At 42.4% G+C, this 27,367-nt stretch overlaps 1 long non-coding RNA gene across 5 annotated transcripts; it reads left to right on the plus strand.

Moving 5' to 3' along the window:
- Positions 1-1,059: 1,059 nt before the first annotated feature.
- Positions 1,060-22,379, plus strand: LOC126991271 (uncharacterized). Of its 5 annotated transcripts, none has more exons than XR_007745360.1 (8): positions 1,060-1,208; positions 6,559-6,659; positions 7,454-7,574; positions 8,324-8,513; positions 9,302-9,444; positions 11,651-11,843; positions 17,747-17,808; positions 22,270-22,379. It is a non-coding gene; the product is annotated as an uncharacterized LOC126991271 (long non-coding RNA). The 5 variants fall into 5 exon arrangements; XR_007745359.1 differs by lacking the exon at positions 17,747-17,808 and adding an exon at positions 21,335-21,540 and having other exon boundaries at positions 11,702-11,843; XR_007745357.1 differs by having other exon boundaries at positions 1,061-1,208; positions 11,702-11,843.
- The last annotated feature ends 4,988 nt before the right edge of the window (positions 22,380-27,367 follow it).

A 27,367-nucleotide genomic window follows, 5' to 3' on the forward strand; every position in this document is an offset into this window, starting at 1 on the left:
AGAAATGATAAACAGTGCGTGAGGTAAAGACACAGAATAGCTACACAGATCGAGATAACAGAGAGATATACATAGAAATAAGGCAAGAATTAAGAGACAGAGAGAAATGATAAACAGTTCGTGAGGTAAAGACACAGAATAGCTACACAGATCGAGATAACAGAGAGATATACATAGAAATAAGGCAAGAATTAAGAGACAGAGAGAAATGATAAACTGTGCGTGAGGAAAAGGCCACAGAATAGCTACACAGATCGAGATAACAGAGAGATATACATAGAAATAAGGCAAGAATTAAGAGATAGAGAAATGACAAACTGTGCGTGAGGTAAAGACACAGAATAGCTACACAGATCGAGATAACAGAGAGATATACATAGAAATAAGGCAAGAATTAAGAGATAGAGAGAAATGATAAACTGTACGTGAGGTAAAGACACAGAATAGCTACACAGATCGAGATAACAGAGAGATATACATAGAAATAAGGCAAGAATTAAGAGACAGAGAGAAATGATAAACTGTGCGTGAGGTAAAGACAGAATAGCTACACAGATCGAGATAACAGAGAGATAGGCTATACAGAGAGCTGTGATTGATGATTGATAGTTTATTGTTGCAGGTAAACAACAAGGGAGAAGGGAGGTACGTGAAGAAGAAAGATTAACTAAGAAATGTGAGGAGGAGAAATTTAATGAGGAAAAATCATTTGTGAAGTCAAGACCCGGGAGGAGTCTTTCATGTTTTTTCATCTTTTCTTCTCTTCTTCGTATTTTTTTGTTCTTTTCCCTGATTTTCTTTCCTCCTGACTTTGGTAGAGTTATCCACAGCCTGAAACACAAGAAAACACACCAAACAGATATGCCAGGAAAAAAACAATTATACACATGCTCCCTTGCAGAGGTGCCAAGTCTTCATCCTCACCACCATCTATCTTCCATTTTCTGGCCCATAACTATTACAACGAACCATCAACAATTAACAAATATAACGAGAAATACAAGTAAATTTTATAAATGGGGTTGAGGGGGTAGTTTTTAGGTGTACACTTGGCATATGACGGTGAAAATGTGGCCGCCTTGCATCGCCTCCTCCTCCTTCCTCCCGCCATCTTCATCTGTCAGCTGATCCGAGGTGGACGGCGTTCCGCGTGTCGGCCAATTTCCTTGTAATCCAGGACGACACAGACGGCCATGGATGGAAGCAAGGTAGGTAGTCGTGTTATCAGGCATTAGGCCGGGCGAGGAGAGTTAATCAAGGCGAGACAAGTGATAAATAGCAGAAAACATGGACAGGGTGGCGGCGGGCAGGGCGCGTGATGGCGATAAGAATAGTTATTTTATCATTATTATTATTTCCTAATCTACAGTGCCAGGGAGGGAAGCAAAGGAGGTGACGTCTTGTTCAGGGTTTAGGAGTCGTCTGGACGGTGAAATAAGGCGTTAAACTTGGAAAAATATGAAAAAATATAATTTGTGATGGATGGAGCTGGCTGTGTCGGCTACTAGTGTCTTGATTGCTCTCTTGAAGGTTACCTATGTTAATGAAGGCGTGGAGGAGGTGATAGTTGTGGAAAATAAGGTTGACAGCCTCGGGTGGCGGTGTCGTGACAAGCCTGCCAGAGAGGCGACCCAAGGGTGTGTGTGTGTGTGTGTGTGTGTGTGTGTCCTGAGGTGAGGAGGCAGGCGTTCAGGGGAGGACACTCTGGCAGGGGTCAAGGCAGGGTTGTGGGCAGAGGGATGGCAGCGGTGACGTGTGTGTGTGTGTGTGTGTGTGTGTGTGTGTCCTGAGGTGAGGAGGCAGGCGTTCAGGGGAGGACACTCTGGCAGGGGTCAAGGCAGGGTTGTGGGCAGAGGGATGGCAGGTGACGTGTGTGTGTTTGTGTGTGTGTCCTGAGGTGAGGAGGCAGGCGTTCAGGGGAGGACACTCTGGCAGGGGTCAAGGCAGGGTTGTGGGCAGAGGGATGGCAGCGGTGACGTGTGTGTGTGTGTGTGTGTCCTGAGGTGAGGAGGCAGGCGTTCAGGGGAGGACACTCTGGCAGGGGTCAAGGCAGGGGCTGTGGGCAGAGGGATGGCAGCGGTGACGTGTGTGTGTGTGTGTGTGTGTCCTGAGGTGAGGAGGCAGGCGTTCAGGGGAGGACACTGGCAGGGGTCAAGGCAGGGGCTGTGGGCAGAGGGATAGCAGCGGTGACGTGTGTGTGTGTGTGTGTGTGTGTGTGTGTGTGTGTGTGTGTGTCCTGAGGTGAGGAGGCAGGCGTTCAGGGGAGGACACTCTGGCAGGGGTCAAGGCAGGGGCTGTGGGCAGAGGGATGGCAGCAGACGTGTGTGTGTGTGTGTGTGTGTGTGTGTGTGTGTGTGTGTGTGTGTGTGTGTCCTGAGGTGAGGAGGCAGGCGTTCAGGGGAGGACACTCTGGCAGGGGTCAAGGCAGGGTTGTGGGCAGAGGGATGGCAGCAGTGACGTGTGTGTGTGTGTGTGTGTGTGTGTGTGTGTGTCCTGAGGTGAGGAGGCAGGCGTTCAGGGGAGGACACTCTGGCAGGGGTCAAGGCAGGGGCTGTGGGCAGAGGGATGGCAGCGGTGACGTGTGTGTGTGTGTGTGTGTCCTGAGGTGAGGAGGCAGGCGTTCAGGGGAGGACACTCTGGCAGGGGTCAAGGCAGGGGCTGTGGGCAGAGGGATGGCAGTGTGTGTGTGTGTGTGTGTGTCCTGAGGTGAGGAGGCAGGCGTTCAGGGGAGGACACTGGCAGGGGTCAAGGCAGGGGCTGTGGGCAGAGGGATGGCAGCGGTGACGTGTGTGTGTGTGTGTGTGTGTGTGTGTGTGTGTGTGTCCTGAGGTGAGGAGGCAGGCGTTCAGGGGAGGACACTCTGGCAGGGGTCAAGGCAGGGGCTGTGGGCAGAGGGATGGCAGCGGTGACGTGTGTGTGTGTGTGTGTGTGTGTGTGTGTGTGTGTGTGTGTGTGTGTGTGTGTCCTGAGGTGAGGAGGCAGGCGTTCAGGGGAGGACACTCTGGCAGGGGTCAAGGCAGGGTTGTGGGCAGAGGGATGGCAGCGGTGACGTGTGTGTGTGTGTGTGTGTGTGTGTGTGTGTGTCCTGAGGTGAGGAGGCAGGCGTTCAGGGGAGGACACTCTGGCAGGGGTCAAGGCAGGGGCTGTGGGCAGAGGGATGGCAGCGGTGACGTGTGTGTGTGTATGTGTGTGTGTGTTGAGCCAAGCATGCAGGGGCAGGGGCAGAGTCAGGGATGATACCACAGGAGCAGGGACAGGGGTGTGTGTGTGTGGAGAGCGGGACACATACTGGGGTGTTGGCTCTCTGGGTGTTATTCTATACTTTTCCTCCCTGGTGTGCCCCATGCCAGGGAGGAGTTTTGTGTGTATTCCCCTGTATTGTATTGACCCTAAGGAGAGGCAAGGGTGTAAACCTCCCTGTAGGTGAGGCCCCATTAGATTCATTTATTTATTTATTTAATTTTTATGTTGTGGTCTCTAGCGGTGGTAGGCTTTCTTGGGGGTGCCTGCATGGTGGTCATCCCAAGCCTGTCAAGATGCAGCAGGCAAGTGTTAGAGGTGACTGTGGCCGTTTCAAGACACACCAAACCCTCAGAAAAAAATGGTCTGGTTCAGCAGTGAGGTGAACCTGTGTTAACTCCCGTGGTTTACTGCACCCAACAAGGATATGTTAGAAAAGATAGGGACACTCGGGTTGCAGAGGTTTTGACACTGTCCGGTTCGCCACCTGTGGGTGTTCGCACCTCCGTGATTTCGCGTGCTAGTTGTTTCGCCACTTGAAAGGAGAGGTTCTGCTACTCACCAAGAAAACCTATTAAAATTCTAAAAATGTTAACAAAAAACATCTCCTGCATCCTTTAACCCGTATACAGTGATGTCCTTTGTTAGAGAAAGGGGTCATGGTAGGTTGCATTTTTTTCGTATATTTTTTATTTGCCCCATAAAATGAGAAAAGATTTATTTCATTTTATTGCTTTGATATTATACGTATGTTGAGTGACAAATATTATCAATACAAACAAAATTAAAGGCCATATAATGGCTCAAAAAGGGAATTGAATATATACGTACTAAAAGCTTCCATAAGAGGTATGTATACTATATTGGTAATAATAAACAGTGCACAGGTAAAAAATCTGAAAGTGTTAAAAAACATGCCGCTCCTGCATGCCGCCTCTTCTAGTCTCAGTTACGAATCATTCATTGCCGCGGACGTTGGGTTAGGTCCAAGCCCAACTATTGTTGCTCAAGCTCTTAGAAATGCTTCAGTGCACAGGTCGCCATCCTCGTATCTGTCCCATAGGTCGAAGAGACGGCCATGCAATCGAGCGTTTTGGGTGGGGGAGCGTATTTAAACTACATACTCCAACCGAACGTTACATAACCTCCTAACCTGGACCCCCCCATGTATATGCGACTTATTTCTGCGAGGAGGTATTTCTCACAGCACCGGCTGGACCGCCGCCATCAGAGGAGGCTACACTTTCGTGAATATTACCCCAAAAAGTGTGTGACGGCGTCCCATAAGTTGATGGATCATGTGAACCGTGGACGTGTGTGTTCAGTCTAAAGCAGGTCAGATAAGTGAGTGTGTGGGGCGGAGAATATCCAGACCGGGTGTGTGTTTTGATACATGCAGAGGACGTGTAGGAAACTAGAAAAGGGATAAAATAAACTGCCGGGGCATGACACAGTATTAACTCAACTTAATGTAACCTAATGCACACTACAGTAACCTTGCCTAACATTACTGCCACAAGACACTGAGGCTGAAGGAACAATATTAACTCAACTAACCTAACGCACACTACAGTAACCTTACCTAACATTACTGCCACAAGACACTGAGGCTGAAGGAACAATATTAACTCAGCTAACCTAACGCACACTACAGTAACCTTACCTAACATTACTGCCACAAGACACTGAGGCTGAAGGAACAATATTAACTCAGCTAACCTAACGCACACTACAGTAACCTTACCTAACATTACTGCCACAAGACACTGAGGCTGAAGGAACAATATTAACAACTAACCTAACGCACACTTAAGTAACCTTACCTAACATTACTGCCACAATACACTGAGGCTGAAGGAACAATATTAACTCAACTAACCTAACGCACACTACAGTAACCTCACCTAACATTACTGCCACAAGACACTTAGGCTGAAGGAACAATATTTACTCAACTTAATGTAACCTAACGCACACTTAAGTAACCTTACCTAACATTACTGCCACAAGACACTTAGGCTGTGTGTGACAACTAGCTTAATGGTGTGTCGAGATGGTAGCATATAGTAAGGCGTGTTCTTTGGGGCGCCAACAGTGTGTCCGGTTACTGGTTTGGATGTCACGGCCTCAATGGCTCACGGCTGAGCTGACAGCCAGGACTCCTTCAAAGCTCCAGGAAACTAATAGCAAAGAGTGGACTGATCCAAACAACTGAAAAAATAGCCACAAATGTGTGTGTGGGAACCTGGGGAGTCGCTGGTCAGGAGTTAGTTATAATATATATGGCTAGGCTTAAAAGAATATATGGCTGGGTTAGTTAAAATATACATATATGACTAGGGCTGAAAATATATGGCTGTGTTAGTTTAAATATATGGCTGTGTTAGTTTAAATATATGGCTGTGTTAGTTTAAATATATGGCTGTGTTAGTTTAAATATATGGCTGTGTTAGTTTAAATATATGGCTGTGTTAGTTTAAATATATGGCTGGGTTAGTTTAAATATATGGCTGTGTTAGTTTAAATATATGGCTGTGTTAGTTTAAATATATGGCTGTTAGTTTAAATATATGGCTGTGTTAGTTTAAATATATGGCTGTGTTAGTTTAAATATGGCTGTGTTAGTTTAAATATATGGCTGTGTTAGTTTAAATATATGGCTGTGTTAGTTTAAATATATGGCTGTGTTAGTTTAAATATATGGCTGTGTTAGTTTAAATATATGGCTGTGTTAGTTTAAATATATGGCTGTGTTAGTTTAAATATATGGCTGTGCTAGTTTAAATATATGGCTGGGTTAGTTAAAATATACATACATGACTAGGGCTGAAAATATATGGCTGTGTTAGTTTAAATATATGGCTGTGTTAGTTTAAATATATGGCTGGGTTAGTTAAAATATACATACATGACTAGGGCTGAAAATATATGGCTGTGATAGTTTAAATATATGGCTGGGTTAGTTTAAATATATGGCTGGGTTAGTTAAAATATACATATATGACTAGGGTTGAAAATATATGGCTGTGTTAGTTTAAATATATGGCTGTGTTAGTTTAAATATATGGCTGTGTTAGTTTAAATATATGGCTGTGTTAGTTTAAATATATGGCTGGGTTAGTTTAAATATATGGCTGGGTTAGTTAAAATATACATATATGACTAGGGTTGAAAATATATGGCTGTGTTAGTTTAAATATATGGCTGGAGTTAGTTAAGAATCCTTATAATACTTAGCAAACCCAACACTAGGGTAAGGTGATGTACTCTCCGGTGCTAAATCTCCCACAGATATACTAATTGGACTTTGCCACACAGATGCTGGACTTTGTGGACCCTGGCGGCCATGGGGAGGTGTCCATGGGCGCTGGGCAAGGCCGAGGGCGAGGAGTACAGCACACTGGATGAGGGGGACCATGGTAAGGGGTGGAGTGCTTGCTTCAATTCTCTGTTCAGTTATTTTCTTTTCCTTAGGCCAAAAGTTCAGGCTACCAAAAAGGATAATATTAGTCAAAATTTGTCCTAAAAAAAGATATAATTGCTGGAGTGCCATGCTCTTACTGATGAACATGAATTAGCATAGACACACACACACACACACACACACACACACACACACACAAAGAAATATAGAGGTTTGGAACAGACTAAGTGAAAAAATAGTATCGGCAAAGAGTGTGCAGAGCTTCAAGGAAAAGTTGGATAATTATAGATACGGAGACGGGACCACACCAGCGTAAGCCCAGGCCTGTAAAATTACAACTAGGTAAATACACACACACACACATGCAGACTCACCATTCTGATAGCCCAGTGGAAAAAGCTCTGCTGCGTGGATCTTAAATGCCACTCTAAGTGAGAAAAATGAGAAAAAATCACCCCTCACACAAACCATTTCATAATATATATCAACGCATTTGTGATCAGTTTATACATCATCTAATTTTTGGGGTTTATATTATGGCAAAAATTTGGCCTGTTTCTGCTACACACGGTAAAGCCACACATTTGGCCCGTCGCTGCTACCGGGCTAAGAAACTACCCTTGGAAATAATCACAACTCCTATGAAAGCCTTGTCATTGTGTGTGTGTGTGTGTGTGTGTGTGTGTGTCTGGGCGTCAAAATGTTTAAGAATCTGGCCCTCCTTCACCATTACTTATACCCTAATAATTCTCACTATCAGTCAGTTACCACCCCCTTTACCCCTTCCAGGATGGTGCAGGGCTCTCAGGAGATGGACAAGCAGAAACAGGGGGCCAGAATTCACAGGTGTTCTTCATTGAGTGTGTGAGTGCCGCTGTCGTCACCATGAACACCTGCTCGGAGGCACCAAGTGAGTAGATGACACTACCTAGAGTGCCTAAAACAGGAGGGCTTGGGGTATCTGAGGTACAGTGAAACAGGGCTTAGAGAGAAGCTGGGGGAGTGAAACAGGGCTTGGGGAAGTTATATCTAGGCTTGGGGGTGTCTGAGGTTGAGTGAAACAGGCTTACATAAGTTCCTAAGTGTGTGTGTGTGTGTGTACTGTCCCTCACACAAGGCATAAAGGTGTGTGTATATATCCCTACATTTGATATACTCATTTATTAGTTTGCAAGGGATTTGAATTTTTATGTTAAATTTTACTCCCAACAAATTATTTTTATCACAGGGACAAAGGTCTGTACTAAATGTCTGGGCACCTCAGTTCACCTATTTGAAAAGCCTCTCCTAGTACTTGTTGGGGTGTTTTGGGATGCTGGTAATAGTTTGAACATGCCCTCTGCACCTTGAATGGGAAAATCAGCCATGAAAGCCCTGTTAACCTTCACTGTGGCCTTGGGAAACAGTCATAGTAGAAGCTGAAACTCTCTCGTTTAAGTTGCTGGCTTTCCATGGACTGTTTTGTGATGCTGGAGATAGTTTGACATGGCTTCTGCACCTTGAAAGGGAAAATCACCCATGAAATCCTGGATAATTTTCTCTGTGGCCTTGGGAAACAGTTGTAATGGGATATCATTATGTATAACAATATTGACCTAAGAACATTTAATTCTTTATTTTTCCAAGGCATGAGTGACCCCCAAACCCTCCCTTCCACAGGACCCGTCAAGCCAGTCCGCCCTGCAAGACTGCCTGGTCAAGATGGGGTCCAGCCTTGCACAGAACTGCTTGGCTGGCCAGTGCCACAAGTTGGTGGTGACAAAGTAAAGCCCTCCATGACTGCTACAGCCTGATGGATGGATCTCATGGTAGGGTATGATGGGCTGAGAGAGAAGGATGATGTAGCAAGGTAAGGTTCAGTTTATTTTACCCTGCTGCCAACGAGTGAACTTTTGATATGCAGTTTGGAATGTCTGTCAACTTAAGGTGTCTGGTGCAGTTTAGGGAAGGGTTAACTTTCTTGTTTTCAGCCTATGTTAAGAGCAGGGAAAGTGTAGAGTGACAGGACTTAGAGGAAGAGAAGGAAAAGGAATGTCAGTTAGAGAAGGGAGGGAAGGAGAATATGGATAAGGATGGAGTGAGAGAGAAAGGAAGAGAAGGGAAGGAAAGAAATATAAAGAAAAAACTGGAAATGAAAGGAAAATAGAGGAAGGAGAATATGCAAATACCAAGATGGAGACAGAGAGAGAAAGGAAAGAAGGAAGGAAAGAGATATATATAAAGAAAAGATTAGATACAAGAGGAAACTAATTAAAGGATGAGGAGGAGGAGGAGGAGGTAGAATATACAAATAAAGATGGAGACAGAGAGAGAGAAAGGAAGAATATTCAAATAAAGATTGAGAGGAAGAGAATGGTCATCTGTTTTGTCCCCTGCTAGTTGAGCACTCCTGGTCGCATGTTCCTGAAGTCTCTGCGGGCATGTGGTCCCTGAGTGAAGACGCTCGGCTGTAACTTGGCAGCTAATCACGGGCTGTTCTGGAAAATACTCTCATTGTGATTCCCCCCTCCCAAAATTACCTTAACCCTAGAACGCTAACCATGGGTATTTCCCTAACCTAACCTCACCTATCCTGCCCTGCTCAAGAGTACAGACTTGGGGAATATGCCTCCTGGTAACCCCTGTCATGGCCTGCAGGTGTGTGGTGACCCAGGCTGTGGAGGGTGGCTGCCACACTCACTGCTCCAGCCACTCACAGCTGTACCTCAGGAGCCAGACACCATCTGCTTCACTCCTGCCCAGACTTTGCCACTCACACCCAACAGCTGCTTCATCTTAAGGTAGGACTGCTTGATTATTATTGTTATTATTATTATTATCATTATTATTATTATCATTATTATTATTAACCAAGAAACAGGCCCTGCTGGAAAGAGTCAAAGGCTATAAACCAGAGGGTGAGTGACATTGTTATGAATTTTATATAGAAAGAAAGGAAGGAAAGAGAGGAGATGGAAAGGAAGAAAGGGAGGAAAGGAAAGCAGAAATTGATGAATGAAAGGAGGGAAAGAGAGAAGGAAGGAAGACAGGAAGGGAAAGAAAGAAGTGAAGGGGAGGAGGAAAGGATAGAAGGAAAGAAAAAAGGAAGAGGACGGAAGGAAAGAAGGAAGGAAGGGGGCGAGGTAAGGATACTACTACTACTACTACTACTGCTACTACCATAGCTGGGCATTATCGCAATAAGTTATCGCGATACTTTATCGCTGATAACAAAATCGGGTTATCGGCCATCCGCTACTTATTTAAATATATATCGGTATCTTTTTTAGTTTTGTAACCAAACTAGCGATAATCGCTACTATTTTCCGCCTCTCAGAAGAAAAAAAACATTGTCTCCTCCCTACACGTGGCCCGGGCGCCCGGTGTTGTGTGAAAAAACTTCGGGGTATGAAATATCTTCGGTGAAGAGATTTCATACTTACAGCATCAACGCTAAAACACTAGCTCATTTTTTATTACCCAAAAATCAATATATCAAAGAAATAAATAATTTAACTTTGCCCCAAAAATTATTATTCACTACCTCAAATTTGATATTACATATTCGTTTATGAGCATGCCATGGTATTGAAGGCACCCGGTGTTGTGTTATTTGGTGTCCCATCTTCAACAGCTGGCGCTTTTGTTTACAAACACTGGTCTCTCGTGAACTGCGCATGCTCAGACCAGCAAGCGTAGACCTGTACAGTCTCACAAAGCTTTTTAACCGTAATTAAGAGTTGCTGGAAGGCTGAATCAGACATACAGTACCACTGCCACCATCCCCGCTGTTTCTAGAACGACACTCTGTACGAGTTGTATTTATATGTACAGAGTGTCGTTCTACAAAGCTACGAAGACTGTTTATGATTCAGCCTTCAACTTTGTTCAACTACTAGTCTGAACATGTGCCAGTCACGTGTAAACAAAGTGCCAACTTTGACAGTGGGACACCATAACACAACTTGAACATAAAAAGTTAATGATTTTCTCTTTGGTATATTGGTTTTTGAGTCTAGCATAAAAAAACAACGTTTTAATGTTGATAAAAAAAGCCCAACGTTTTTATGAAATACCGAGGCTTCGCACATATGCAATGGGAAGGAGACAGCGTTTTTTCTGAGGCGGAAAAAAGTAGCGATTATCGCTAGTTTGGCTACACAAGTAACGAAGATACCGATATATATTTAAATAAGTAGCGGATGGCCGATAACCCGATTTTGTTATCAGCGATAAAGTATCGCGATAAGTTATCGCGATAACGCCCAGCTAGGTTTACCCCACTCTGGCTTACAATAATAAAACTCACAGAAACATAAGGAAAATATTTTTTCACATTATAAAAATATAAAATGTATTCCCTTTTTGAAAACTATAGCCTATAAATCTCTCGATGTGAAATATAGGAACACAGTCATATTTGTGTCTCCTAATGAATAGAATGTAAAACTACAATTAATTAACTTTCTAAAAGGTATCCCCTTCTTTTAGACTAGTAATATTAGACTAGCTTCCCTTTCTTCTGAATTTTTGTAACAGAAGGAGCATCTACTTTCATGAAAAATGTATGGAACTAAATATTCAATTAATTTGATAAAATATGTCCTTTCTATGAATATTGATATCTGAAACAGTTAAAAACACCAACTTCCTTATAGTCTCAAACTCAAAAGTGTTCACTTATGGATGCCTTTCAAAAACTTAAACATGCAGAATGCACAACTGGAGTAGGCCTAGATCTGCATGTATGTCAAAACTGCGAGTCTGATTAGGCATTACAGTATTGCTATTTTTTTTTTTATTTATAGCAATACTGTAATGCCTAATCAGACTCAATTGTTTCCAGATCTAGGCCTACTCAGTTGTGCAATCTGCATGTGAATATTCTAACCCCGACATTGGAGCCATTTTTCTGAGGTCTTCCCTCCCAAAATTACCTTAAGTAACTCCAACCAAACCTTACCTAACTTTCCCTAACCTAACCTCACCTATCCTGCCCTGCTCAAGAGTACAGACTTGGGGAATATGCCTCCTGGTAACCCCTGTCATGGCCTGCAGGTGTGTGGTGACCCAGGCTGTGGAGGGTGGCGCCACACTCACTGCTCCAGCCACTCACAGCTGTACCTCAGGAGCCAGACACCATCTGCTTCACTCCTGCCCAGACTTTGCCACTCACACCCAACAGCTGCTTCATCTTAAGGTAGGACTGCTTGATTATTATTATTGTTATTATTATTATCATTATTATTATTATTATTATTATTATTATTGTTGTAGTTATTATTATTATTATCATTATTATTATTATTATTATTATTATTATTATTATTATTATTATTATTATTATTATTATTATTATTATTATTATTATTATTAACCAAGAAACAGGCCCTGCTGGAAAGAGTCAAAGGCTATAAACAAGAGGGTGAGTGACATTGTTATGAATATTAAGAACATTTTCTTCAGTAATCTTTGACAGAGTTGCAGTGCTATGATAAATGAAATTATGAAACTTAGGTTGCAAATCAGCCTGAATCTACGACCTGTTGTTCGTTGTTTTTTTGTCTACAAAAACTTGTGTACTCTCAATTTTAGGCACTTGATACACTAAAGCAATTAATAAATCACGAACACAGACTTTACTTGTTCATTATGTATTTATACCTTGGAGGAAGATTTATACGACTTGGCATTCCAAACCAAAACAAACCTTCTTGATCTTTTGACCTGTATCGCTTTTCATCGGCTCATCACGGCCATCACTTCTTCTGGTACTAACTCTCCTCTCTGCCTCTCGTAGTTGCTACACTGTTTCTTTCTCCCCAGTGTCCTAGACAGCTACAGCCCTTTGTGTTGCTAAGTCTCATACCTGTCAAGCTACTGTGGTGTCTTGCCATAAGATTTTGCGTTTGAGACCATAAGTTTGTGTTGAAAAAACATAAGACTTGACAGGTATGGAACTTCCGATGGACTCAAGCAGGGTGCACGAGGTACCCCCCCCACACACACACAGGCACACACACACAAACCGTAACAGTAGCCGTTACTCAGCACGCTCACATGAGTTTAAATATGGCATGTATGATATATTTCAAATTGTTTAAAACAAACATGTTAAAAAAAACTGCCAGCGGAGAAAAAACTTAAGATTTTCAACTTACATTGTAAGACTTGAAAACCACCGAAATTACGTAAGACTTACGCAAAAAACGTAAGACTTGACAGGTATGAAGTCTTGGTGAGAGTGAGTTCGGCCCCTCAGCGGCTCCTTTCAGTACTGTGCGGGTTTCGGCCTTTTGAATATCTCATTACCACGAGTTCTATTGACTAGATTCTGTTCGGTACTTTCCAGATTGAACATAAGTAAGTCTTCGTGGAATCTATTGGAAAAATGTTTCAAGCTATACATGCGGCAGGAGAATGGTGTAAGCTTGGGTGCGAGTATTTAGCTTGTAATAACTGAATGGTAGAGTGTTTCTCACCACTTCACCAGAAAAATGTTAGCATAAACACTTGGGATCAATGTCTTGTAGACTATAGGCACAGTGCATCATGATTTATCACGTGAGAGATTTTAAAGTGTGTGAGTCTTCATAGCATCAACAGGCCTTGACTCTGTTTTAGTTAAAGTAGCGAGCGATCACTGACAATTTTGGGGGGACAGAACTCCTCTAATTGTCGCTGACTGTATGGCTTGTCCCATTGCCTCATGCAGTGTGTGTGTGTGTGTGTGTGTGTGTGTGTGTGTGTATTCACCTATTTGTGACATACAGGAAAAGAGTTACGCTCGCGCTGTCCCGTCTCCATATCCTCTCTTATCCAACTTTTTCTTAAAATCGTGAATGTTTCTTGCACAAACCACCTCCTCCTCCAGTCCATTCCACAACTCAATGCTTCTGTTTGGGAAGCTAAACTTTTTCACATCTTGCCTACACGTGGTTGCCCTCAACTTCTTTCCATGTCCTCTCATTTCCCTCTCGCTCCACACACACTCCAGATTCTCCACCCTGCTCGCTACCCTGTACACCGCTATCAGGTCTCCTCTTTCTCTTCTTCTCTCCAGGGTCGTGAGCCCCATGCTATTGAGTCTCTCCTCGTAAGTCTGATCCCTAAGTTCCGGTACCATCTTAGTTGCCATTCTCTGTACTCTTTCCAGCTTTCTTATATTCTTCTTTTCGTGAGGAGACCAGACCACTGCTGCATACTCCAACCTTGGCCTTATCATTGTAACTATTAATTTCTTCATCATCTCCTCGTCCAAATACACAAATGCCGTCCTTATGTTCCTCAGCAAATTCATAGTTTGTCCCGTTATCCTGTTGATGTGTTTGTCCGGTGACATGTTCTCTGAGACAGTCGCTCCCAAATCTTTTTCTTCCACTCCTCTGCATATTATCTCACTTCCCATCTTATAATCATATTCACATCTTCTACCGCTCCTCCAAACTCTATTTTTTTACATTTCCCAAGGTTGAATTCCATCTGCCATGTACCACTCCACTCCCATATTTTGTCCAGGTCCCTCTGCAATGCCTCACAGTCTTTCACATCATTGACTCGTCTCAATAGCTTTGCATCATCTGCAAACAAACTCACATAGCTGGTCACTCCCTCCACCATATCATTTATACAAACAGCAAACATTATTGGTGCCAGCACTGAACCTTGTGGGACCCCACTCCTCACTGGGCACCAGTTGGAAGCCTTGTCCTTGATTATTGTCCTCATTTCCCTGTTAGTTAGGAAGTCCTCCAGCCACTTAATAAGTCCATCACCCACTCCACCCCTATTTTTAATTTTCCAAATGAATCTTCTGTGCGGTACTTTGTCGAATGCCTTTTTCAAATTCAGGTACACTCCATCCCCCCAGCCTTCTCTCTCCTGTATTAAATCTGTCACCCTTGAGTAATAACATAACGAGTTGGTGACACAAGATCTCCCTCTCCTGAATCCAAACTGGCAATCCGAGATAATTCTCTCCCTTTCTAAAAAATCCAACCACCTGTTTTTAAGTAGCCTCTCACATATCTTCGCAGCCACACTAGTGAGTGATACCGCTCTGTAACTTAATGGGTCCTCTCTCTTTCCTCCTTTATAAATTGGTACTATGTTTGCTCTCTTCCAATCTTGTGTGTGTGTATATATATATATATATATATATATATATATATATATATATATATATATATATATATATATATATATATATATATATATATATATATATATATATATATATATATATATATATATATATATATATATATATATATATATATATATATATATATATATATATATATATATATATATATATATATATATGTTTATATAAATATATATATATATATATATCTATATATATATATATATATATATATATATATATATATATATATAGATATATATACAATTAATACAGTTAATACCTAGGCCTAAGACTACCCCCCTGCGGTCCTGAAGACCACCCATCATCCCAGGCTCTAGAAAAGCCTGTACAGCGCAAGTGAAATCATGAATGAGCTCCGGGGGGCAGCATGAGCCAGTAATAATGGCACCATTATAAACAATTACCTGCGCCATGATGGGCTCGGGCCAACCATCAGACCCATGGGAATTATCCTACCGGCGCAATAGGCCACATGTAAAATATATATATATATATATATATATATATATATATATATATATATATATATATATATATATATATATATTTTTTTTTAGGGTAGGCGGTGGCGTAGGTGGTAGCGTACTGGGCTCACATTCACCGCGTGATGGACGACGCGGGTTCGAATCTTCACGCTACCACTCGGATTTTTCAGTCACCGCCGAGTGGCTTAAAACTACCCACATGCTGTCCTGAAGACCACCCATCAACCCGGACTCTAGAGGAAGCCGTCCAAGCGAATCAAGAACGAGTTCCGGGGGGCAGCATGAGCCAATGCAAGATGGCGCCACTATAAACACTCGCCTGCGCCAGAACGGGCTGGGCCGACCATCAGGACCCACCTGGAAGAAGCCTTGGGCCGACCATCAGGCCCCACCGGGAAGATGCCTACCGGCGCAATAGTCAACAACCTAAAAAAAAAAAATATATATATATATATATATATATATATATATATATATATATATATATATATATATATATATATATATATATATATATTTTATGTCATGACCTATAGCGCTGGTAGGCTTTCAGTGGGGCTGATGGTCGGCCCAGGCTTCCCGGTGGCTGATGGTGTCAGCTCCAAACTCATCTTTAATCCTAGAATCTATAGTCCGGGTTGATAGGTGGTCTTCTGAACAACATGTAAACTTTCCACTCAACGGCAACGAAAAAATCCCAACTTGGTGGCGCCGGGCAGATTGAACTCGCGTCCTCCTGAACGCGGTGGTGTTACTCTGTCGATTCAGCCACCGCCTCCCCAAATATATATATATATATATATATATATATATATATATATATATATATATATATATATATATATATATATATATATAGATCTATATATATATATATATATATATATATATATATATTTATATATATATATATATATATATATATATATATACACACAGTAAAACCCCGATTATCCGAAAGCGAATTATCCGAAAAACCGGATTATCCGAAATTGATCTGGATAATGCAATTAAAATTTAATTTTTTTCTATACTAAAACGTTATAAAACATCAAAAATAAATAAAAGTAACTACATATGGGGGAGGCGGTGGCTGAGTCGTCAAAGTAACGGCCTCGTGTTCAGGAGGACGCGAGTTCAATCCCCGCCCGGCGCCACCAAGCTGGGATTTTTCAGCCGCCGCCGAGTGGCTTAAAACTACCCACATGCTGTCCAGAAGACCACCTATCAACCCGGACTATAGATTCTAGGATCAAAGATGAGCTCTGGGAGGGCAGCATGAGCCAATGCAAGATGGCGCCACTATAAACACTCGCCTGCGCCAGAACGGGCTGGGCCGACCATCAGGACCCACCGGAATGAAGCCTTGGACCGACCATCAGGATCCACCGGGAAGAAGCCTACCGGCGCAATAGGCAGCAATGTAAAAAAAAAAAAAAAAAAAAAAAAAAAAACTATATTAACACATTTAAAATTGATAAGAACAGTTAAAATGAATATGCTTTCTAATACGTATTGCCGAAATAGCTTGTAACGAATAGATCAATGTATTAGACAAAAAACATTAAACAAACTCTCAACAACACCACGTCCGCACCTTCGCCCCAGCAAGGACGTAGGTGCGGCGAACGAACAAACTACTGCACGACTACTCTCACACCGTACTCTCAAGACAACGACACAAACACGACTCCCCTCTCCACTCCATGCCACATTCCCCTTCCAACATACGAGTTGCGCGATAATATGAGTCATCATACTGTGTCTCCACCTGCACGATGCATCAAGGTCACACTTGCAAGCTTGCACAACCATTCACAATCGCACTCTGCAACATTCACAATTCAGATCTGCAACGCTCACAAGTATCAACATACACTGGTCCAGACAAGGAGACACAGACAAACATACAATAAAACATTTACATCACATGTTTTAAGCGTACTACTTTGTTTAGCGTAGCGTGTGTTTGTTTGGTTTCATTGTTTACATCGTCAGTCGGCGGCAGTCGCGTCACACACTTCACACTGGGCAGTCGCATCGCGTTCTACCTGTGCTTCGAAAATAAGAACCAAGGTGCAAGATCAAAGTGATATTCATCCAAACGAGAAAGCAAGACACAATGCCGACGATCAAACTGGCGGCGATCAAAATGGCGGCCATAAATCCGGATTATCCGAAAAATCGGCTTATCCGAAAGAGGCTTCCCCCCTTCCATTTCGGATAATCGGGGTTTTACTGTATATATATATATATATATATATAAATATATATATAAATATATATATATATATATATATATATATATATATATATATATATATATATATATATATATATATATTAAAACAAAAACAAAAATTAAAACAAAAAAAAGTTTTTTTTTTTTTACCGTGTTTTTTTTTCCACCCTGTCTCCAAGTGTATATTTATGAACCATTATTTGCAGGATCAGCGATGTGGAACCAGCTGTAGGGGGGCCACTCACTGCCACAAGAAGGAGGGAAGCAGGTATGTATGTATGTATGTATTATTATTATTATTATTATTATTATTATTATTATTATTATTATTATTATTATTATTATTGTTGTTATTATTATATTATTATTATTATTATTATTATTATTATTATTATTATTATTATTATTATTATTATTATTATTATATTATTATTATTGTTGGACTGTTAAAGCCCAACCAACAGGTCCTGTTGGCAGTAAGGGCAGACACCAGTACTGGTATTGGCAGTACTGTGTGACACAGTCAGGGCACCAGTCTGCTCATCAGTCTGGTGCTGTTGTAGAGTCGGTACTCTTAGGACCTGTACTGTACTGGTACCTGCCCAGCCCAGCCCTACCCCCAGCTGGACCTGTGTGTTTAACCCTTTTAATGCTAAATCCTTGCAGCGAGGACCAGCGTAACTTGCCGGTGGTGCTAAATCCTCGCTGTGATCACCAGTCGCACTCAAATTTCCCACATATGAGAGTGTTCCAACACTATTTCTCACCCCACAGCACTGCCAATTGAGTGGGTTTTCCACTAAATTTGGTGGAAAATCATATCAGCCTAGAGCGGAAAAGCGCAGAAAATCTACGGACGAGTAACTGGTGGATGTTGTTGTCCAATATTGCAGCATTTTTGCATAGCTTCACCTCACTGATTTTTTGACCATATAGTTGTAAATTTTGCATTTGGCAGTACTGCCCTGCCAGCACCCCATCATCAAGAGAGCTACTCAGTAATTGCCTTACAGCTGACCGTCACGCACGCACAAATGTACGTCTTCACAGGCAACACCCCCTGAACGTGCCTGTACGTTCGCAGGAGAGGCTTACATAACCGAATCTTATAGATCTTGGCCTCTTCTTTCCAAAGGTGTTTTTGTTTTTTAGCTGCGGTGAATTGTTTTTAAGATACAGCGGTTGAAGGAGCGAGCACTTGCGTCACTTGCTGAACGTGCCTGTACATTTGCAGGAGAGGCTTACATAACCGAATCTTATAGATCTTGGCCTCCTCTTTCCAATGTTTTTTTTGTTTTTTAGCTGTGATGAATAGTTTTTGAGATGCTGAGGTCAAAAGAGACCCCCCTCCCTCAGTTGGGCTGCCCGAGTGCGCCTGGGGGATAGTCTTGCCGCGAGCGACTAGCAATGAAAGGGTTAACAGCTGCTGGCAGGTATGATTCAGTGTTCAGAACACTGATCTCTGAATCTAAGGATTGGTTAAGTCTGTGCAAAGCTTGAAGCCACAGCCAGCTTTGGTTCCCTGGGCCCATGTAAGGTTTGGGACGTCAGTGAGTGGCAGGCAGTGATGAAACACTGCTGCCTTACAAATTTATTGAATATTTTAATGCCCTCACTACCATGTGTTTATGCCAAAACAACACTGGCTGCCTGTTTTGCCTGCTCAAAACAAAGGAAATGTCAGCACTGCCTGTAACATGCTCTAAGTACTGATGGCTGTAATATTTTGAAAGTGTTACTTGATTGTGTTGGAAATGCTGCAAACCACAGTAATAATGATGTCTGCAACATTTATTTAATGGCTGACAACACAACAAAATCAGACAAGGCATTGTTGTCTTGCAAGATTTGAAGCAAAACAGTTGCTCTATTGGATGGTGACCAAAGAAAACTGTCACACCTGGTGACTTGTAAACTGTAACATTTGTTCTTCCTCAAGTCAGTCCAGTAATACTTAACACATGCCAGTGTGTACAGCATGATACTACAGCCAAGGAATTACTGTTTTGTGCCAAGTATGGAAACAGATAGTGTTTACTTTCACTTAATGGGATAACAAACCATTAGTTAGGGCACTCAGTACACTTGTAATGGAGTGTGTTAGCACGGACACACTCGGCCAGTGATGAGTCGTGAATGTTTCCCTCAACAGCTGAGGCCCCGACCTTCAGGACTCCTGCCCAGCCCACTACAGAGAAAGACACCAACAGGTCACTGCTTTGTACACTCTCCACACTTTTATCTCCTCATCTATATAGAAAGAAGTATTCACTAGTAAATGATGCCCATGGAAGGGAAACTTAAGCACCTGAACTTGAAGAAGAAAATGTCTGAGGCTTCATGGTGAGGACTGTTTCAGGGACGAGCTGTTTGTAAGGAATTTTTGTAACTTACAGTACAGTATGTGTGGCCAGTGAGTCATGCTGCCCATCATTCTTCCTGGCGTTTCTTGCATGCACACACATCATCCTTTCCTTGGAAATGGCCAAACTGTCCCCATGAAGCTTTGGTGTTGATGAAAAAATTCTCAGGGTCAGCCTTTGTGCATCTTTGGGGAAATGCACCAATATGCCAATCCACAGCTATAAAAATTAGCAGGCCTGTGACCGTGCCTCCATGCTCCTGTGGTCAGCGTGCCTGGCTGTTACTCCTTGGGCTCAGATTCGAATCCCGGCCCGGGCAGTCAGCGTGAATGTCACCCAGGTGTTCATCCTCCCTTTGGGGCTGGTGGATAACTATGTGCCTGATTAACCCTTAAAGCGGTGGCTTGTTTTGCCCTGCAGGCTGTCCTCCCACGCGGGCATATTCGGTAAAAACATACTTCTCTTCAACCTTTCATATCTTCACTTCTACTTACCTCACGTGACTGAATAAAGTATCATTGTAAAGTACTTACCCTTAACTGTCCTTTGACGTTAAGTTGAAGACTATATAACCATTGCTGGAGCGAGTACGGAATATTGAAGTAGGATCACTGAAAGAACGTTACGTATTATAGACAGTTTTCCATCCCTAGTGGACTTCCCTTCTATGATTTAGTAATAAAGAGCATAACTTTTCTACAGTTTATGTGAAACACACCCAAACAAGCTTAACTTCCAGGCCTTCCTGATGCCCTTGGTGGGTGCTGTGGCCCCCATCTTGTGGATGAAATTCCCTGTAAGGTGAGAAGAGGTGGGTGTACATCTTGTCAAAGCTAACACAAGGCAGCACACACTGACCAGTCAAGGCAGCATGGCTGGGTAGTGTTGGAAAGAAAACACATGCTTACTTCACCACAAACAAAGTAAATCTGACGGCGCACCAAGTCAAAAAATGCTTGTTGAATGTTGTCCACACCGCGCCTTGAGCCCAGGCACCAGCTGTGACCCACTGTTGTCCACACCCGCGCTGTAAGGGTTAAACTCAATGTCAGCAGGACTTTGCATTTCAACATCATTATTGAATATTAACCCATAAAGGCCGACGATACCCCCCGCGTCTACCCCCCAAAGCCGCATTAATCGTCTTAAAATCAACTCCTGCAGAATGACCTGGAAGCAATTTTAGCTGTAGTATTCATTTAAATACATCAGCATGTGAAATATTTTTGCTTAGCTCACCCTGATGCTTCAGAATAATCGCCGGTAGTTGGAGATTGTGGTGGCGTGCAACCCTCCAAGCTGGGCTAGACTGCTGAGGTGTCAGACTCGGTCCGTTGTGCGCCCAAGGCCTTTTCCCGGTCTATTATTGGCCTGTTTGTTTGTTTTGGACCCTCTGTGACAGTGGGGCAGTCACAGTGTGACTTTTTTCAGGCGTAGGAGGACTGGCCGCCTGCATTGGACCCCCGCATAACTGGCCCGCGTGCATCATCTCCCGACATCATTGCAGCCTTTTTGGTCCCCTTGGACGTTTAGGGGCACGTGCAGAAGCAGCAGCCGTTGCTACAGCTGCCGCAGCACTCGTTGTTGGCGTGGCAGAGGTGGTGGTCACTTTACTGGGGTCGGTCTATGGGACAGAGGTAGGGTGCGTGGGGGAGGTGGTGATGGTCCGGGGCGACAGTGTAGACATAAGCCTACTCCTCAAGCCAAATTAGCAGCGCTACTAATGTTAGCGCAGTTATGATACGCGCGTAAAGTAGCTGTCCCATAAGGGATCTATCGGCCTGTGGTGACGTAGTCCCATATGGGCCCTACCGGCCGGGACGGTTAAGTTGAGGGAGGGAAGTGACGGTGGAGGTTGTTTTGAAATGTATTGTTTGCTGCAGCACTGGACCACGGAAGGGAAGGTTGTTCAGCGCTGGGAATGTGTCCTCAATGAATCAATTTGTTTACGCTTAAGTTTGCTGCCATTCTCTCTCTCTCTCTCTCTCTCTCTCTTTTTTTTTATTTAAACATAGGCACATGTATACTATTTACATACCCAAAGGTGCACTGTCGTGTGCTGCCTATTCAAAGGGCAGAATAAAATCTATATAAAAAATAACTACATAAACTATAAAAACTCTCTCTCTCTCTCTCTCTCTCTCTCTCTCTCTCTCTCTCTCTCTCTCTCTCTCTCTCTCTCTCTCTCTCTCTCTCTCCAAGCATGACTCTGAATGAGAAACAAACACACAAACAAACAAACACATTAATAAAATCAATAAAGGTGTTTATCTTATTTTTCTTCTTTCATTGTAATTTTTCTCCTTTTTTATTTGCTATTTTTTTTTCTTTTCATGAATTTATTACTATCTCAATTGTTTAAACAGGAAGAAGAAGAAGAAGAAGAAAAAGAAGAAGAAGAGGACACACAGAGAGAGAAGAGGAGGAGGAGGAAGAAGAGGAAGGACTTGTAATATGGCAGACATCAAACCAATGGTGAGTGTTAAATATTTTCTCTTTTCCTTCCTTCCTTCCTTCCTTGCTTCCTTCCTTCCTTCCTTCCTTCCTTCCTTCCTTCCTTCCTTCCTTGCTTCCTTCCTTCCTTCCTTCCTTCCTTCCTTGCTTCCTCCTTCCTTCCTTCCTTCCTTCCTTCCTTCCTTGCTGGTTCTTGTATGATGGATAGATGCTTATAAGTATGATTATTAATGGTGAGTGATGTAGGCACTTATGTCACTTGGATTGGGTCTGACAACAGTTCCTTCTTAGTTTTGTTAAGCATATAGGCAATTAGGTGCTGTACAGTACTGTTTTATTTTCTCCTCCTCGGTCGGGCCGCCGCTATCCTAGGTCAAAGGTCAGGAGTCTTGGGGCGTGTGTAACCTTATAGGAGTGAGTGACGTGTGCTCATAAAACGGTGACGTCTCCTTAATTAATGTGTTTCACCTTTCACACAAAATCTGGAACTCCGTCGTAAGTCAAGGATCCCTCCCTGTACCTGAAGTGTTCGGGGCAGACACCTGAAGGCTTGGTTCCTCTCCAAGCCACGCCTCTTCTTACATCCATTTCCCATGATGTGGTGATGTTAGGCGCACGTGCGATGCCCCAATGTGCCGCCAATGACACCCCAATGTACGTCAGGTGTCACTCTTCCCCAAGGGACGCCGCCAGTATCACCCCAGAGAAACATTCAACTTTTTGCCCTCAATGATCCTGGCCTGCCAACTGTACCCCAAGGTTCATGAGGTTAAAATGATATCGTTTTACCCATTCTGTACCCATAGGCATGCGTCTGGGGGGATGAATTCTGTCTGTCTGAAAGATGTTTTGCCTGTAAACTCAAACACATGTATATACAGATAGATAGATAGGTATATATAAGATTAGGTAAGGTTCACCCCTGAAGGACGGCCTGGAGGGGGAGTTTGTACTCGTATGCCCAGTAATAAAATTGTCTAAAAAGGTGTTCTTCGTCGGTGCCCTGTGTGGCAATTGGAGCCCAAAACACAATAGTTCATAGTGCTTGCCAATCTTTTATTTACATGGTGAAAGTAACTACAAGTAACTCAGTTGCTGCTCACCAGAGATATCATGTTGGGAAGTAGTACAAATTTTTGCAGGAAATCAAATGACGGTAATTCCCGCACCCCGCCTTTCTGCCTTTGTCCGCCTGAGCAGGAATTACCCTCAGCCATCCTTTAAGGGTTAACTTAGGTATAATTATGTCATGCCCCGGGAGCTTCATTTCTATTTCCCCTATTTCCCAACACGTCCTCTGTGTGTATCGAAACACACGAGAAATTAATCAAGATCAGGGTATTCGCCGGCTGCCTGGGATTGAACCTGCGACCAGCTTGACGGGAGAGCCACTCCTTACTGAGTCAGCCAAAGAGGTACCTCCCTAGCTAAGTGGTTATGGGAGGCTTGTTCATCATATATATATATATATATATATATATAGATATATATATATATATATATATATATATATATATATATATATATATATATATATATATATATATATATATATATATATATATATATATATATATATATATATATATATATATATATATATATATATATATATATATATATAAATAGAGCCCAAAATCTCTACATGAGGCACGTCTAGTACGCGTCTTCACACTGCACAAAGTACTGTGTGAGGCCCTAAAATTCTAAGCCACAAAGTGCCTAGTTTCCCCCACAGTGTGTAAGGAGTGAAGGAAGTGTCTCACCCAAACCAACACTCCAGCAGCCAGGCCAACAAAACAAAATGAGACACAGAGACAGAAACAAGCCATGACGGTGTAAAGTAACGCTTGGAAGGGCAGTGTGGCGTGCCCTGTTGTCTGTTTCCAAGTGGCCGCCACTGATTCACCGTCAGTCAGTCAGTCAGTGAAAACAAATGAGCAATGGACAGCAACAAGTGCTGACAACAATGTGTGGAAGGCAATGCACTGGCACACCTTTTACCTGTGTTAGTTTACCCAGTTAGCGTATCAACCCAGAGGGTCAGAAATCCACGGGGACCGACCCAGAATAGTTTTATGCATCAATCCAGGACGTTAATGTAATGGAAAATAGCCAAGTGTTCGTGAGTGTCAGTGCTGACACAGCTTATGGGGTCGAGGGGAGATGGCCCCCAGCTAGGTAGGTTAAGTTAGGTTATGCTTGGTTACTGTAAATTTATTGGGCACTCAGCAGTGTGGGGTGCAGAAATATGCAGCGAGGGACGGGGCGGCGTGCGTGGTCCAATCCGCCGTCCGGTGTTGTGAGAAATACTCCTGGCAGAAATAAGTGGCTCTGGTGTCCACCACGCAGGGGGAATACACGGCAGGAAAACATTACTTTGCCTGGTGTTGTTCTAGTTTGTCCACTTGTGATTTTTGTGAGAACTGAGTGAAATGTAGAAACAGCGGGAAAGTTGAACTATGAGTTATTTTGCAGCTGCGGGCTGCTGTGGGTATACAACAGGCAGCCTCGGTGCCCTGCAGTCCATCGCCAGCTGTGCTGAGCTGCTATGTAGATAACGTGCACACAACATACTCAATAAGAAAACTATATACCGATGTTTATTAGGTTCGTCGGTAATATATATATATTTTTTTCCGCTGCTTATAATGTACTTTTGGCGTTAGCGGACTAAGCTTCCCCCAAGTTAGTTTGTTATATGGAGAGTTTACTGTATGTGTGCCTTCTTGGTGTCCTGCGGGGCTTGGCGAGGGAGGCAGTGATACAAAAACTGTAAGGCATTGCTGCCCATATATAACTTTTCCCGTAAGAATATGTATTCCTACTACACAAGCTCATTTGTCGCCCACATAGTCTCACAGTAGTAGCCGTGCTTATTGTATATATGAAGGTTAGGTAAGGGAAGGGAAGGGTGTGAGGTATAATGAATATATAAAGAGAGAAAAAAATTGAACCCAAAATAGATGTATGTGAAGGTTGGGTTACAGTGAAATCAAATTGTCGAGTCCGTTCTGGCGTAGGCTCCCGCGAGTCCATTTCTCCCCTCTGCTCTGCCACACAGTCCCAACACCTATTTTTTCCTCTCATTTGTTACCTACAGCTTACATATGAGAGGAAGAGATAGGTGTTGGGACTGTGTGGCAGAGCAGAGGGGAGGAAAGGACCCGTGGAAGCCTACGTCAGACCGGCCTCAACATAATATTTGGAAGACTTGAGGTAAGGTTGAGTAAGGTATAAAGAAAATGCCCCAAGTCTTCCATCAGTCTTAAATGATCCAAGTGAGCTGAGTCATGGATCTAGGTTTTATAATATAACACTAAACACATAAACAAAAATAGATGTATATGAAGGTTGGGTTAGGTAAGGTTGAGTTAGGTATAAAGAAAATGGCCCTATTTACAAGTCTTCCATCAGTCCTAAATGATCCAAGTGAGCTGAGTCATGGATCTCATAGTATAACACTAAACACACAATACCTGCTACTGAAATAAACAAAAAATAGAATAGAATAGACATAGAAAGGACAGTTTGGGCACAGTGATTCTTGAGGTGTGTGTTACCGGACGCTGGCAACCTGCTGCTGCGTCAGATTGCACGGATAATTTATGGTAGTGGCCTCTGCGCAGGAAACACTCGTCGGGCTCAGTAATAAATAACAACATATAACAATAGCAAATAGCCATGCCATGGTTTACCAGCATAATTTGTAATGTTATTTTGCTCACAAACAACGAAGCCAGATTGTCGTACACGGCTTCTCATATTTACCAATTTTCAACCCCCAAAACATCTGGACCCAAGTAACTACATTAATTTACAGTTCTTACTAAAATAGTTAATTCCTGATGTTTCTTGGCCATAGCTAAGCATCAGAAACCAGTAAATAGGGTCCTCTGAGTACGACAATCTGGTAAGCTGGCTCACAAAACCCAAAACTCGCAAACCAAAATGAACGCACACTGTACTGCTCAAAACACCAAGAACGCACACTACAGCACAGGCGTAAGTGTTCAGGAGGGCTTGAGTGCCACCTTTGTGAGTGCACAATGCTGACCGAGACCCCATTCACATTGTTTTATGCTCTGAGCACGCTCATCTTGCAGCGAACAAAAGGCTGCCGCCTTCAGTTTGTACAAACAGGATGCTGCTCCTACACCACTTGTATTTAAATCATTAATTACTCACTTATTTTTAAATGATCTTTTGGCATCAAAGAATGTAAACTAAGTTTTTACAAAGGTCATTTTAGACTTAAATGAAGGAAGAAATAATACTGTATGCCCTATAACTCATGTGTGTGATGAATTACCTAAAAGTTCTTTGGCATCCCCACTGAGACTTTAAATGGATTAATTTTGTTAAAATGGTCATCATGAATCTTGGAATTAGTTTGATTTATTTATTACATTTTTCTTGATTTTCCCTCTCATGGTACTTTTTCAAAGCAATTACTGAACTTACTTCAAAGCTTAATAAATTAATTTGCTTTAGCCAGAATTTAAAAAAACAATAACTATATAAGGAAATTGTACAATCCCGAAACTTTGTAATATTTTATTTGCTGGGTAACTTTTCTAAAGTAAATAATCATCAAATATCAATACGGATACAATGACAAAGAGCCACCTTGATAGTAGTGGCCATAGAGTGGCATTTTGAAAATAGAGTTTCTATCCAAGGTTACCGTAAGCTCCTGCATGTATGGCATGTCATAAACTGCCTACAATTTTTTTAGTGGTACAGTGTTGCTGTGTTGATTGTATTCAATATAAACTGTTTTCTTTAATATTGTGTGACAGTTTTTTCTTTGGAAGGTAAATTATTGTTTTCTTTTTCTGGTAAGAGTTAGGTAATTTATGATCTGATATTACTATGAAGGTAAAAATCATATATAGCATTGGAAAGAGCTCATTAAAAGGAACATTTTGAGTGGTAAATGATCTCTCTAAGTTAAATTTTCATGGAGATATGGGCATTATACGTTCAAGTACCCCGGATTTACGGGTC

Source organism: Eriocheir sinensis, unplaced genomic scaffold (assembly GCF_024679095.1).
Source record: "Eriocheir sinensis breed Jianghai 21 unplaced genomic scaffold, ASM2467909v1 Scaffold255, whole genome shotgun sequence".
Classification (NCBI taxonomy): Eukaryota; Metazoa; Arthropoda; class Malacostraca; order Decapoda; family Varunidae; genus Eriocheir; species Eriocheir sinensis.